The sequence below is a fragment of the Protopterus annectens genome, chromosome 9.part0, assembly GCF_019279795.1.
Source record: "Protopterus annectens isolate FY-2018-M chromosome 9.part0, PAN1.0, whole genome shotgun sequence".
Lineage (NCBI taxonomy): Eukaryota > Metazoa > Chordata > Ceratodontiformes > Protopteridae > Protopterus > Protopterus annectens.
In genome coordinates, this window is record NC_056743.1 from 100,159,764 (window position 1) to 100,177,115 (window position 17,352).

The 17,352-nt window shown below is 36.5% G+C and overlaps 1 protein-coding gene across 1 annotated transcript in view; it reads left to right on the forward strand.

Moving 5' to 3' along the window:
* Positions 1 to 1,980: 1,980 nt before the first annotated feature.
* The window catches only part of LOC122811065 (SLAM family member 9-like), a 463,730-nt gene continuing 448,358 nt past the window's right edge, over positions 1,981 to 17,352 (forward strand). Inside the window, exon 1 of the mRNA XM_044082619.1 lies at positions 1,981 to 2,289. The gene's annotated coding sequence lies outside the window, so the exon portion shown is untranslated. The remainder of the gene's footprint in view (positions 2,290 to 17,352) is intronic.

Below are 17,352 nucleotides of genomic sequence, written 5' to 3' on the forward strand. Positions count from 1 at the left end.
TGGGTGAGTGTTTTCATAACTATAATGGAATCCTTGCTAAATGTTTAATGCTTCAATCTGTATGAATACTCAGAATTGTCAATGTCTCTTTCAAAACAATCCACTAACAAATATCTGATGCACTTGATAAAGAAGGATTTAAAAGGACTTTAGATAAAAAGGTAGAGTGAGAAGTACAGAATACAACAGCTCATTCACCTACACCTGTATTTACTGCAATGTAGGTGATAAGAAACTATCTTAACTTGCAACATTTTCTGTATATACTGTTGATAAACAATATATTGTTATTGTATTAAAGCCAACAACCTGTAATGTTTACTATTGCTGCAATTTTGTATCTCTATTTATCATGTACATGATGTGGAGCTTTTCTCCCCGGGCATCCGCTGAAAAAGGACTTGTGTCCAGTCGTAATTTCCTGGTAAACAAATATAAGTAAATAAATAAATAAATAAATAAAGGGGAGCATACTTTGGGCACACAGTGTATCAGGAAGTAAAGACTGACAGGAAAGGGCATGACCTGAAACCAAGGAGAACTTAGTTCAGTCTGGATTTCTGGCAACATTTTTTTTTCTTGAGAGGGTGGTAGATAAAGTAAATGTTCTAATTTCATGGTGGAGTCTAAGAATATAGAAGGAGGGGTTGAGACAGACAGTACAAGACATTGAGAGGACTTGGCTGCAGCAGGTTAAATGCAACATCTTCTCATACTGGATGAATCATTTAATCGATTATGTCAGTACATGCACGTGTGTTTATATGATGAAAAGAAACAGTATACAGCCCAAGATCTCACTTAAGGCTGTTGAGCGAGGTAATTTGCTTTTTTGGTTTCAAGCAGCTATATCTCATAAAAATGCTTAGAAGCCTTTGGCAAAACTTCCTGAGCCCACGTTCATAGAAAGAGAATTTTAAAACCAATGCATGATAACCTTTGCAACTAACTGCAAAATGCTGGAGATGTCAGTGGGATAAACATGCAAAGTGTAAGCGGTGCACATTGAGTGTTACTTCAAAGTAAAACTTGTGGAAATGTCCATACTCTAATATGTTGCTATGATTATGTTGACCATGTAGCATTTGTTTCAACGGTACTTTCAGATTGTCATTAAAGGCATGCCATACATACCTGTTAGGAAGTAAGTCAAACGAGCCATGCACTTCTCCATTTGTGTTACAAGTAAAATTCCATCCCTTTAAGTTAGCAATTGCAAGAATTATTTATAGTAGTTTACAAACCCATTAAAATACTCTAGAACTTTGAATAGATGAATGAAGGAGTAAGAGAATTGTAAAAAGATTATTAATTATGTTGGAGTTTTCCAGCAATTATTCTGAAAATGTTGTAAGCTAGAATTCATGCAGGGGGAAACTGTGTGCGTATGTGTGAGTAAACTACAAATCTCTCTCTAAGGGCAAAAGTACACCATTTTTCCACTGTGAAATCTTTGAAGACAGTCACATATTGGATGAGTACACAACTAGTGTCACACACACACACACACACACACACACACACACACACACACACACACACACACACACACCTCTAATCCTGTATGCATAAACTCTTTGTGAGAAACAATAAATTTATCAACGTTAATAACACCGCCACAGCAATACCCAGCTGGTCACTATGAGCAGAAGTCTTTTAAAACAAATTAAAAAAATACTTGCATTCATGTAATAGTTCCATTTTGAGGCCAATAATTCTGCAGTATTCTCCTTCAACAATACAAAGAATGCTATGAAAGGAAACTGTTAACCTAATATTCAGATGTTACAAGTTGCCAAATGTGACCAAGTTCAAGCAACATAATGATCTTACAGTAATTACCAGTCAGACCTGGCCTTTCCTTCTGTGATGTTTTTATTGTATAACTTTTCCATCTTCAGACAGGAAACAGAAACCAGATGTTACTCACTACAGTACTTTTAGTGCTGTGAGACAGCTTATTTTTTAATGTGTGAGTTTGCATCGCACTACACGCAGAATTATGATAAAGTAACGGAGAGATGCCAGCTGTCTAGCAATACACAGAACTATTTATTAATTGAAGTGCATACTTGTTCAAAAAAAGCTGGAGCTGCAAATGTAAAAATAACAAAAAGTTCATGACTTGGGCTGTCTCTTTAAACAATTATTCTGAGCTTTTAATTGGCCAAGGCTATGCAGGGGAAGAGAGAAACAAGGACAAAGGCAGAAATATTTGTTTTTGTTTTTTCAGTCTGGACTGAAGATATTTCAGGAGGCATACTAGCTGAATTGCATCCACTCTTAGAGGTAAATAATTTTTTTTCCTGCTAATTTTAACAGAACTCATGGCAAACTATAGTAGCTATACCATTTAAACTACCAAATTTGGCCAGGTCCCATAATTCTTGTCCTCGGACATATCTCAGGTCAGCACAGATTTATTGATGTTTATAAAGAAATTAAATCTAAGAATTTGGGTATGTGACGGATCAAAAGTTATGTAAAACATTATTCATCAAGACTTATTCGATGCATGGTACTCTTGGCTTATTATTTTTGTCACTTAAAAAAAGTTTATTTCTTTGGTGTCTGCTATGATATTTGAAAGACTCACACATGCAGATATATGCTCTTCACTGTATCCAAAGAAGCATAATTTCGTGTGTGTGTGTGTGTAAGCACACTCACATATGATGGAGATAAATGTGAGCTGATGCTGTAAAGGAATTTTTCCTATATTAAATAAAGACGTCTTTTTGTCTTTGCTTACAGTCAGCAGTTCTCAACTTCTTTTTTGTGTGTGTGTGTGTGTGTGTGTGTGTGTGTGTGTGTGTGTGTGTGTGTCAGGCATAAGAAATTACCTCGGAATTTGAATGGAAACTAGTAGATTAAGTATTGCAGACAAATGTTATGGAATTTCCTCCTGTGTAAGGAAAAAATAAAAACTCGAATGAAAATAACAGCAGCCAAAGATATGTCTTTTTCTTTCCAAAAATCCTATAAAACACAATCTGTTTTTTGCTTTCCAAGATATTTTAATATTAGGGTAGAAATCAGTTTCAAATGTAACTTGTACTGTTACTGAGGTGTTGAGTAAATTGCATATAATCTCCAATACTTAGAGCATTCGATCTGTTCTTTTTGGTGTCAAGTCATGTATGATACAGTGCATATAAAATCATATAACTATTTAAAGATATGCCCAATAACATTCCAGTAACACTGACTATGATAATATATCAGCACTAGTGATAGCATGTTTGATACGGTGCATATAAAATCATATAACTATTTAAAGATATGCCCAATAACATTCCAGTAACACTGACTATGATAATATATCAGCACTAGTGATAGCATGTTTGATACGGTGCATATAAAATCATATAACTATTTAAAGATATGCCCAATAACATTCCAGTAACACAGACTATGATAATATATCAGCACTAGTGATAGCATGTTTGATACGGTGCATATAAAATCATATAACTATTTAAAGATATGCCCAATAACATTCCAGTAACACTGACTATGATAATATATCAGCACTAGTGGTAGCATGTTTGATACGGTGCATATAAAATCATATAACTATTTAAAGATATGCCCAATAACATTCCAGTAACACTGACTATGATAATATATCAGCACTAGTGATAGCATGTTTGATACGGTGCATATAAAATCATATAACTATTTAAAGATATGCCCAATAACATTCCAGTAACACTGACTATGATAATATATCAGCACTAGTGATAGCATGTTTGATACGGTGCATATAAAATCATATAACTATTTAAAGATATGCCCAATAACATTCCAGTAACACTGACTATGATAATATATCAGCACTAGTGATAGCATGTTTGATACGGTGCATATAAAAATCATATAACTATTTAAAGATATGCCCAATAACATTCCAGTAACACTGACTATGATAATATATCAGCACTAGTGATAGCATGTTTGATACGGTGCATATAAAATCATATAACTATTTAAAGATATGCCCAATAACATTCCAGTAACACTGACTATGATAATATATCAGCACTAGTGATAGCATGTTTGATACGGTGCATATAAAATCATATAACTATTTAAAGATATGCCCAATAACATTCCAGTAACACTGACTATGATAATATATCAGCACTAGTGGTAGCATGTTTGATACGGTGCATATAAAATCATATAACTATTTAAAGATATGCCCAATAACATTCCAGTAACACTGACTATGATAATATATCAGCACTAGTGATAGCATGTTTGATACGGTGCATATAAAATCATATAACTATTTAAAGATATGCCCAATAACATTCCAGTAACACTGACTATGATAATATATCAGCACTAGTGATAGCATGTTTGATACGGTGCATATAAAATCATATAACTATTTAAAGATATGCCCAATAACATTCCAGTAACACTGACTATGATAATATATCAGCACTAGTGATAGCATGTTTGATACGGTGCATATAAAATCATATAACTATTTAAAGATATGCCCAATAACATTGCAGTAACACTGACTATGATAATATATCAGCACTAGTGATAGCATGTTTGATACGGTGCATATAAAATCATATAACTATTTAAAGATATGCCCAATAACATTCCAGCAACACTGACTATGATAATATATCAGCACTAGTGATAGCATGTTTGATACGGTGCATATAAAATCATATAACTATTTAAAGATATGCCCAATAACATTCCAGTAACACTGACTATGATAATATATCAGCACTAGTGATAGCATGTTTGATACGGTGCATATAAAATCATATAACTATTTAAAGATATGCCCAATAACATTCCAGTAACACTGACTATGATAATATATCAGCACTAGTGATAGCATGTTTGATACGGTGCATATAAAATCATATAACTATTTAAAGATATGCCCAATAACATTCCAGTAACACTGACTATGATAATATATCAGCACTAGTGGTAGCATGTTTGATACAGTGCATATAAAATCATATAACTATTTAAAGATATGCCCAATAACATTCCAGTAACACTGACTATGATAATATATCAGCACTAGTGATAGCATGTTTGATACGGTGCATATAAAATCATATAACTATTTAAAGATATGCCCAATAACATTCCAGTAACACTGACTATGATAATATATCAGCATTAGTGATAGCATGTTTGATACGGTGCATATAAAATCATATAACTATTTAAAGATATGCCCAATAACATTCCAGTAACACTGACTATGATAATATATCAGCACTAGTGATAGCATGTTTGATACGGTGCATATAAAATCATATAACTATTTAAAGATATGCCCAATAACATTCCAGTAACACTGACTATGATAATATATCAGCACTAGTGATAGCATGTTTGATACGGTGCATATAAAATCATATAACTATTTAAAGATATGCCCAATAACATTCCAGTAACACTGACTATGATAATATATCAGCACTAGTGATAGCATGTTTGATACGGTGCATATAAAATCATATAACTATTTAAAGATATGCCCAATAACATTGCAGTAACACTGACTATGATAATATATCAGCACTAGTGATAGCATGTTTGATACCGTGCATATAAAATCATATAACTATTTAAAGATATGCCCAATAACATTCCAGTAACACTGACTATGATAATATATCAGCACTAGTGATAGCATGTTTGATACGGTGCATATAAAATCATATAACTATTTAAAGATATGCCCAATAACATTCCAGTAACACTGACTATGATAATATATCAGCACTAGTGGTAGCATGTTTGATACGGTGCATATAAAATCATATAACTATTTAAAGATATGCCCAATAACATTCCAGTAACACTGACTATGATAATATATCAGCACTAGTGATAGCATGTTTGATACGGTGCATATAAAATCATATAACTATTTAAAGATATGCCCAATAACATTGCAGTAACACTGACTATGATAATATATCAGCACTAGTGATAGCATGTTTGATACGGTGCATATAAAATCATATAACTATTTAAAGATATGCCCAATAACATTCCAGTAACACTGACTATGATAATATATCAGCACTAGTGATAGCATGTTTGATACGGTGCATATAAAATCATATAACTATTTAAAGATATGCCCAATAACATTCCAGTAACACTGACTATGATAATATATCAGCACTAGTGATAGCATGTTTGATACGGTGCATATAAAAATCATATAACTATTTAAAGATATGCCAAATAACATTCCAGTAACACTGACTATGATAATATATCAGCACTAGTGATAGCATGTTTGATACGGTGCATATAAAATCATATAACTATTTAAAGATATGCCCAATAACATTCCAGTAACACTGACTATGATAATATATCAGCACTAGTGATAGCATGTTTGATACGGTGCATATAAAATCATATAACTATTTAAAGATATGCCCAATAACATTCCAGTGACACTGACTATGATAATATATCAGCACTAGTGGTAGCATGTTTGATACGGTGCATATAAAAATCATATAACTATTTAAAGATATGCCCAATAACATTCCAGTAACACTGACTATGATAATATATCAGCACTAGTGATAGCCATTTACCTCATTTCCTCCAATGGAGCTCTACAAGTCTGCACCACAACTTCCAATGGGCAGCTTTCTGACAGACTTAAATTATATCTTCACATTTCAAAGAAATATATTTCTGGAAGCATAGGAGTTACTAAAGAATTGTAAATGGCAAACTCTTCAGCACAAACTATTTTTATAGTGGTAGTATTCTTTAGATTCTAGGGGTTAAACTGTAAAAGTCACAGTAACTTTTAAGTTTGTAACATTTTCTAAACAACTTAACGGTATCTCAGCAGCCACTCAAATTACATATGTATACTGTCAGCAGTATTTTATTCATCCAGCTGAGGACTTTTATATAATGTGAAGCAGTTTTGTCTGTGCTACTTGGTGGCTGAGATATTTAGAAATATATGAAATTTATGACAATATAAATAAACATATGAACAATTAATATTTCTTTCCCTGCACTAGACAGAAGTCAAGTATCAACAGAGTTGTGTTTGCCCTTGTGTAAGCTTTAAGATGAAATCTTTTAAAACTTTGTATGTAGCATGGTTTTGAAATTAATAATGCAATTATGAACAATAAGTATTTGATGTCCAGAGGGGACAGTGGGATGCAACTGCAGAAGCACCTACAGGCATTACCTGTCTGTAATGAGTTAAGTATCAAATGTACCTTATAGTTAAGCCTTACAGCCTAGAAGGTTAATATTAAATGAGCTTTCAAATGGGTCCTTAAAACTCTTTAGAATGCTTTCATTACATAGTTTTAAATACACAGAGATGTATTTTATTCAGAATTCATAATAAGTGTAACATCTAAGCAGGTAGGGTCAGGGCTAGGTATATGGAACTTGGAATGAAAATAAACAAAGGAGCTATACTGCCCCAGTCCATCTGTAAATATTTCAAATAAATTAAATAATACACTTTTTTTGTACAAATGAAATAGACCTATATCTGTATTTGAAATTCTTAAAGCCTGCAATAAATGCAATTCTTTGCCAATGAAAGCATACAGTTTGAAATGTTCTACTTCACACATTTTTGGTAACTGACAAATGAATACAGATTTGTAGGATGTTTGCTGTGTTCAAAGATATATAACTGACATCATAATGAAGTGCCCTCTTCTGAGCTTATAAGAAGATTGCCCTATCCTGGGAGGATGGTGTGGTACTATTCATCCAGTCATGTATTCATTAATTTTCAAATTCTCTGCTATATTCATTTCAGGGCCCTGGGGGAGCCAGTGTCATTCCTGGCTGTCCATGGGTGCAAGGCAGAAAAATTTCTCCTGGAGTGGATGCCAGCCCATAGCATGACGCACAAATTAAGTTACACATAGCACAAACAGTTATGGGCAATTTGGATCATCATCAATTTAACTACAGCACCTCCTTGGGATGTGGAAGAAAACTGATAATGCAGCAAAAACCCCACACAAGACCATAGGGGTGGCATGCTGACTCTATGAAGGAGGCACCCTAGGCAAGAACAAAAATAAAGATCCAAGTAATGGAAGGTGACAACATTAGCCACTGCATCACCACTGTACCCCATTATTCATTCACTTCTTTGTAGTATTTTTTAAAGGAGAAAGCAGTTTGCATTATAAGTTCTGAAGGTAAATGGGCAAAAGGTTATAAGAAAGTACTAGCTATTTGATGACAAGAAAATAGCTATCCCATTGCGTTTGATGACGATACTATCCTTGATCTTAAAAGATATAAAATAGTGTCATCACAGAATTTCAACATGAAGTTATAACATCTGGTACTATACTCCAACAGGTGTTAGAATTGCCTAGGTATAGGTTCTAACCTGTGGTGCATTGCAAATACATTAGACTCTGACAGGTTCATAAGTAAGTATTAGGTTAGCTGCCCTTCTGGGACATTTTAAATCTAGTCAAATTCACTTCCAAATGGGAGAATCAAACCTTGTACCTTGTGTCTGTGAGGTGAACACCTTTACCATTATACCAACCTCATACCCTTTTACTGAGGAAATTCCATAAAAAAAGATGCTTCTGTTTACAGAAAATGTCATCAGGAAGGAGGAATTCTTTATAGTGGAATGTTGTGCCATGTGATTGGTATAGCAGTTTGCAACTGAAGGCAGGAGAATTGTTTTTTCTGGCAAAGGTCTGGTGAAGCCCCTGGAGATAATATTTAATCATGTAAAAGTAGGAGGTCATAGACTTTAAGACTTCAAATCTCATGTTTTATGTACTGGCATTGGTTTTGCTTTTCTTTATTTTAATCTGTAGGGCATTAGAAATGCATTATGGAGAAATCATCAAAGATACACCAGTATGGATAAAACGTTGTTTGACAATGAACAATGAATATAATGGACTATTATAGTGAATTAAGTTCTACAGCAGTATGTGACTGTAGCTAGCACCATTATTTTGCTCCTGGTAAAGGACTTATGGCATCTGTGAAAATCTTATTTAATCTCAGAAAATATTTGTTACAAAGGAAAAACTTCTCTTCCAGCACCTTGTAGTATGCTGTAATGTTGCTTATCTTGGATCTGAGGTGATGATAACATTTTACAAAGATAAGCTAATATGTCAAGCTCTGATTTATACTAGGGTCTTCCTGATTAGGGGTCACCGCAGCAGATCACCTGTCTGCTCATGATTGGCAGTGGAGTTTTACAGTGTTGAGTTGCCAGCCTGGTGCCCAACCTTCCATAGAAGGCACACACAGGCATGCACTCACACCTAGGGCCAATTTAGAGTGTCCAATCCAAGAGATACTATTCTTACTATGCATTGAGGACAGTGACAGGAACCAGTAAGCTCTTATTTACTTATTAGGAATGGAAGGGAACAGTGATGTGTTTGTCTGAAATGGGTCAGGGCAAAAACTACAGTTTTATGTACGAGGTTCTTTCAACACATAATTTGAATTTGAAAAGCAAGATGATCCAGAAGTCTAGCTGGAATGGATGCTATTGTATTCCTGGAGATGAGTCGTTAAACAAGTGGGTAAAGTACTGCTGTTAGCAGGGATAGGCTGGGCTGTATTTTCTGACATGTCTACCATTGTGAATATGGTATGACTAACTTGCTTTATAATATGGGCCTTTATTACCCTGGAGATAGGGTCAGGAAACTGCTGTATTGGTCAGGAAGGCAAACGACATTTAAGAATGTGTGTGGTATTTTAAATATTGGCTAAAAGAAATACTAGAAAACTTTTCATAACAACTTGTCTCTCAACAGCACCACCCTCGGCCTGATACCCCACCAGTACTCCAACTCTACTATTCCTTTTGCCTAAGTTTCAAGCCTCATTCAGTAGGTATAATATCATCCAAAATAGTCTTATTAACTCTACTTCTACCCCTGTTACTCATCCCATATCTCCTAACAGCATACAAATATCAGGATCACCCAGGTTTTCATTACCCTAAATTCCAAACATCCATCCCATCTACAGCAGATAATAATGCACCCTTACTCACTCCCTCATGCTTACCTCCTTAACCCCTAAATACCACCATCTTACTAGACCTAGTTATATTAGTCCTAAAACTAGACAGTATTACGAAACTTTATTCAAAAAACTCACTCAGGATACACTACACCCTCACAAAGGATGGCGACATCCACCCAAATCCTGGTCCATCCCCACCTGTTGGCCCTAATCCCCCTACTATATCCCCTACCACCATAGCTTCAACAAATAGACATCCTAGCTCACTGCTGGCCTGCCATATAAACATTAGGAGAATAAATAACAAAACTTAGCACCTGCATGCCCTCTAAGCTGTTCATTCCCCAGATATATTATGCCTAACAGAAACGTGGCTGAAGCTTGCCACCAAGAACCATGAGATTCTGCCACCAGGGTATAGTATGTTTCGACTAGACCATACCACATGAAAGGGTGGTGGGGTAGCCATGCTTTACAAATCTACCCTATCTGTCAGCATGGACACCCAACAACCATCCCAGTTCAATAATGCTGAAATTCTTATCTTAAAACTACAAATTAACCAAAGCAAAAATGTAAACATTGTCTGTGTCTACATTCCCCCAGGGAGGAACACATAAACCTTAGAAGACTTCTTATATTGGTTATCCATTAACTACCCCCAAGAAACAATTGTTCTTGGAGATTTTAACATTGACTGGAACACTTGCTCTTGTGAAAGCCCCACAACCCACATAAACCTCTATGGATTTACTCAAATCATAACCACCCCCACCAGGGCAGGAAAACCCAATAACAAGGAAAGTACCCTAGACTGGATACTCGACAATACCCATCTTCAATCTTATAAATCAGGCACTTTGCCTGATGACCTAAGTGACCACTGTCTCACCTATGTAATCAAGCTCAAAGTAGACTGCTCCAACCAACCAACCTATAGAACATTAAGAAACATCAAGAATTTTATTCTCACCAAGTTTCAAAATGAACTTAAGGCATGCAACTGCTCAGTACTAAGAAGTCTCCCCTTAGATGAAGCAGTAGCATACTTTAACACCAAATTCCTTGCTATTCTTAACTCTCATGCTCCCAGCTGCGCTATTAGAACCAAAGTTAATATTGCACCATGGCTTTCTAAAGATACCAAAACCAAAATTTCACTCAGAAACAAAGCATGGGCCACCTTCCGAAAAACAAAAACCCCACTTCATCAACTAAGATTCAGACAACTAAGGAATGACACCAAAAAATCCATAACCTTAGACAAAAAGAACCACTACTACCATCTACTGCAAAAACACCAAAACAAACCTCAAAAGTTCTGGGCAGGAATAAACAAACTACTCCACCCAGGCCAAACCGCCAATCTAACCCCCTCAGCTTCCCAACAAAAATCCCCAGTAGACATTGCTAATAACTTCAACAGCTTCTTCACAGAGACTATCCAGTCTCTAGCCAGTCAACTCTCTCCCAATGGCTCTAATTCTAATGTAGCCACATCCAGTACCCAAACATACTTTACCTTCCAACCTGCTCCTACTCAACTTATTCATGCCCTACTTAAGAAACTAAGACCCACCACTCTGGCTGCTGACCTCCTCCCAGCAGACTATCTGCAAAAGGCTGCTGACACCATAGCATACCCCATCTCAGTCTTGATCAACAGACCTATATCTGAAACTACTGTACCCACTATATGGAAAATCTCCCTTGTCATACCTCTCCATAAAGAAGGCAGTTCCACTGAACTGTCAAACTTTAGACCGATAGCTATTCTGTCGCATCTAGCTAAAATTATGGAGATGTGTGTACACATACAGCTCATACACTACCTCACACAGAACAAGCTGCTGTCCAACTTTCAGCATGGCTTTAAGCCACACCACAGTACTACTTCTGCCCTCCTCTCTTTCTCTAATGTCCATTAACCACAACCGCAATAATAACAAACTATCCTCAGCACTCTTTCTAGATCTATCAAAGGCTTTTGACATGGTTGACCACAAAATGCTTATAAATACCTTGAAGGCCTTCTCCTTAAACAACCATGCACTCCAATGATTTCAGTCCTACCTGCAGGTCAGGCAACAGGCAGTCCTATGGCAGGACAAGCTATCACCTCGCCCACCCATCACATTAGGAGTCCCCCAGGGCTCGATACTGGGACCCCTTCTTTTCTCCATCTTTATCAATAACCTTCATTCAGTCATCCCAGATGCTACCTGCATTCAATATGTGGATGAATCCACCTTCATTTGTTCTGACACCTAACCAGATACTTTATTCACATTAACCCAAAATACCTTCAATACAGTGGAAAAAATGGCTCTCCAATCAACATCTAATCCTAAACCCCAAAAAAATTAAGTTGCTCTTCTTCTCCCCCACCTGCAGAACCCCCCTGCCATCCTTCAACATAACTGCTAACAATGGCACTATCATCTCATCAAAAGCCTAAACTAAACTACTGGGTGTCATAGTTGATAACAACCTGAAGTTTGATGCACATATCAATAAAACTATTAAAACCATTAATAAAAAACTTGGCTCTCTTTACAGAATCAAACCTTTCCTTATCCCACTTGCTAGAACTGCAATTGCCCGTTCCCATCTGCTACGAATTCTTCTCTATGCCTCATCTCTATTTTCCAACTTAAACAAAACAGATCTTAATAAACTATCATCCTGTTATAACCACATTGTCAGATTTGCTACTGGCACAGCCTCCCGGAAACACCACTGTCACAACCTAAATCACCTAGGATGGCTTGAACTGCCAAGCCTACTACAGTTCAACCAGCTAATAGTGGCACATAAAGTCCTTTACCAACCAGAAAATACACCTCCACTAAAAAATATTATCAGCCCCTACACCAGCACCCGGCCACTGTGATCATCCACTAGACTCCTAGTTCAGACATACAAATCCAACTACTCAGCTGGGGACTCTCTGTTTGCCAACTCTGTTGGAAAAATATGGAACAGTCTCCCAGCTGACTTGACCCTAGAACCCTCACTAACTCAATTCAAAAACAAACTCAAGAAATGCTTCAAAACTCATTGGTTATGTCCTTGCACTAACCCCGATTAGTGACCTCTCTATTTCTTAAGGTGCCTTACCTTCAACTACTTTTAACTTTTTTTCTACCACTCCATTTCAGGAAGGGTCAAATTGTATAACTGCTGCTCTGTGTGTCTTAAACCTGAATGTAATGTTATGTATGTTTAACTTTGAAAATAATGTTATGTTTTGTAAAGTGTTTTATAATAAGTTAGTACTATATGTGCTAAATGCTGGTATTGCTTATGACTGTAATCTGCTTGAAACTAGCATTTACTAAATGTTCAATGTGTATTATTATCTTGGAGCTTTTCTCCCCAGGCCTCCACTGAAAATGGACATAATATCCCAGTCAATAAATGTAAAATAAATAAATAAATAATAAATATTAGGAGCTTTTCAGCCACCGCTGAAGAAGGGGCTTTTTCCCAGCTGGTCCTGCTCAGTAAATAAACAAATTATTCAATCCTTTACTTTTTTGTGGGGGATCAAAAGAAGAGATCTGATGATCTGATCATGGAATATTATTTTTGGTATTAGCTCTTTTTTTGAAATAGTCTTTTACTGAAATGCAGAGTTATGTCTGTACTTGAGTACTTTCTAAATACTATGTTATGCTCTCAATGATACGCATCTGATTTAGTCTTGCATCAGTGTGAGGTGGACAGCATCCCAAGTTCAAAAATAGAAACTGAGAAAATAATTATGAGGAAAGTGTAAACTACTAGTCAAATCTCTGCTGCTTTAGTGGAATTAAATGTGAATCTTGACACATCTGAACCCACGAGTGCTGCAGACTGCAGGTAGAGACTTGATGGGATACATAAGGAGGAAGAACAAACCATTTGAATATGGACTGATTTGCTTCACTAATCCTGAGTTAAGTAGTACTGCACCTATTCATTTTTCTCTTCCAAGTGGTGTTAGTGGCTTTATTTTCATTGCAAACAAAAAAGTGATGGCGCAACTTTATTACCTCTGCTTATCATTAAATCACTGTCAAACCCCACTCCATTTTGTTAAGGCTGGGATGTCATGGATGTCCACCTCATGGATTATTTTCTTATATACTTATATAATACATTACTTATATCTCTTTCCATTATCCTAAACACTGATAACTGCTCACCTGCCTCCATACTTCAAATTGTCTGAGATTACCATTCATAAAAGCATTTGGTAACCCTATTCTCCATCATTTTCCTGACTGGCATCCTTCTAAGAGTAATCTTCATCTTGTCTCTCTCCAAATAAAGTGATCACAAACTCTGTGTATGTAAGCTACCACCTTATCTTTAGAATTAATGCCTGCATGCACTCCCACATGTGTGTGTGTGTGTGTGTGTGTGTGGTACAGTGGCACAGCAGATTGAGTCACCTCACAGCAAGCAGTTCCTTGGTTTGATGTCTGTATTCCCTTCCTTTGTTCATGTGGGTTTCCTCCGGGTGTTCTGGTTTTCTCCCACATTCCAGCAACATGCATTAATTGGACTGGAGACACTAAATTGGCCACAGCTGTGAGTGCAAGTGTGTGGTGTAGAAGAACTACCCCAGGGGTTTGTGGATGGGAGAGAGAGTGTGTGTGTGTGTGTGTGTATCCATATATGTATATGCATATGTATATACATTTATATATATATATATATATATATATATATATATATATATATATATATATTAGTGAGAGAATCAACTTTCTAACCCCTTAAATTTCTCCATTTCAATGCATTATTAAGCTCACTAGAAAACAAACCAACACTTCCCCTCATTTTGTTAACCTCTAACCATTTTATGTCTGATATCATCCACCTTTCTGTAAAATAAAATGTAAAATATTCACCACCCTCTCCTATCCAAGGCAGTCCTACAGTTTCTCTAAATCTGCCACCTACCTTTACAAGGAAAGATTTCTTTGAATTGTATTTCAGCCCTGAATCTTCTCCAAACCATGGAAAAACATCCAGAATCCCTGGAAATTGCATTTTCATATCTGCAAATAAAATTAGACAATTGTCCACAAATAATGCAGTTTCTTTCATCTTAAATCCATTCTTTTCTTTCATCTGCAACCTAATTTTATGTATATGACTCCCATCCTCAATCAAAAATAGTTTTGCAGATAATGTACACCCTTTCCTTATCCCCCTGAGGCATAACCTTTTGAGATCTTCCCTCACTGACCACAGTCCTGATCCATATCTTCCTGCTCAGAGCTTCTGCACCACTCAACCATATCCCTCCTTCCACAACTTGCTTCAACAATTCCCATCTTACCCTATCAAAAGCCTTCTGAATATCAGTCACCACTCCAAAGTCTCCTTCTTCCTGACACTTTGCCCACTTAACAATGTTTATTAACATTTTCCAGTGGCCAGCTGAAGACCTTCCTTTGACAAAACCCACTTGATCCTTCCAAAAAATGCTGGGTAAATGCTGATTTAACCACTTTGCCAACATTCTAGCAAACATTTTTGCATCTGCATTACAGAAAGAAACCGGCCTGTACTTACTGGGATCATTTTTCTTCCTCTTCCTCTTATCTTTGTACAAAACTATTAATGTGGCTTTGCACATAGAATGAAGCACCTTCCCTATTTCAAAATATCATTAAATACTTTTGCCATTCTTTCATTTAGCTGCAGCCTAACCTTCTTATAAAAAGTCTGTGGGGAACCCTTCAAGGCCCCCAGACTTACTACACTTTAAAGAGTATAAACAGCTCCTTAAACCCACAGTCATCATTCATCTCCTCTCTCTGGCCATCACAGAACCCCATATCTATCCATTCTTTAAACCATAAAGGAACACCTATCAGCTCTAAATAAACATTTTCATAAAATTGCCCACATACTTTTTTTCTTACCTGTACTGTGCAGGATCTCTCCATTTTTTTTCCTCAGGTCTTTTGTCTTTGATTTCTCAGTTTCCAACATAGTATTTTCTACATCTAGTTCCTCCTGCCCACACTATTTTGCCACTCTTCTGGACAACTTCATCTTTGTCCTTGAATCTTTCATATCATCCAGCTGGATGTTAATTTGTTGAATATTTATCACCAGTCCCATCATCAATCTCCTTCATCCTTTCCTTTCTCTAAACCCGTTCTCCTTACTCTGTCTTCCTTTTCATTTCTCCCTTTACCGTACAACTCTGCCTCTCTATGCACAGCTTATCCTTTCCCATTTTCCCATTCTTTCCCATCCATTCTTTCCTTCTCCTTAACATTATCCAGTCTCATTTGTTCTACTCCTCCCTGCAAACACTTACCCTATTGTGTCTCCTACCACAGCCCTGAATTCCATCTTCCCCTTTTGTTTCTATATCAGCCTTCAATTTCCCATCCTTAATTACCATGGTATGGGCTAACACCTCCTGTTTGTCAATGTAGTATCCCTTATTTTGCCTGCAGTCAACCAAATGTCTAATTAATTTAATGGTCTGTCTCTGTCATCCCTTAAAAAGTATAGCATCCTTCCTTCTCCAACTATCTTCAGTCATCCACTAGTCCTACCCTTTTGTTACCTGCACTAAGGGATTCCTGATTTCCTTGATGAAATTCATACTGAACAAATCTCTTCTTTCTTGGCTACAGGACTACATTAAAATCCAGTCATCATTAGCATATCACCTTCCTCTTTCAAGCTAACACTACTCGCCGTTCTTGTCTCCATCACTTCCTTCCTAGCCTAAGCCCAAAAAGTACTACTATAGCCACACCTCAGCCTTGTTTTTCTCATCTGTCTACCTTTCATAACAATTCTTATCCTGGAAAAAATGTATTTTTCTCCCATCAATTTAATTGTTTGACTAGAATCCCTACCCACTTTCCCTCTCCTTCTTAAATACAATCACTGCACATACAATCTCTTGTCTGTATAGTTTCTTAATCTCAGCTTTTCTCAGTTTTAATTCCTGCAACAAGTCATGCTCTACTGCCTCATTAACAGGTTTCCTCATATTCTTTTCCTTTTTATTGGGTTTTCTGCCCCCAAACATTCCAAGAAGTTACCTTTAAACCCCTCCCCAACTCCTGCATGTTTCCACCACCCCACTGAGACTAGGGTCCAGAGCACCCTCCCCATTTGAGAAGAATGTCAGACCATTTGAACATTCGCTGAGGAAGACCTACCCTGTAACCCATCATAAAGGATGTCATCCCCTAAAGGTATACATTCTTATCTACATTAAGTCTTCCTCATATTTACCGTCTGTGGTTGGTATATTCCTCCAAATCCCCGGATACCCTGAAC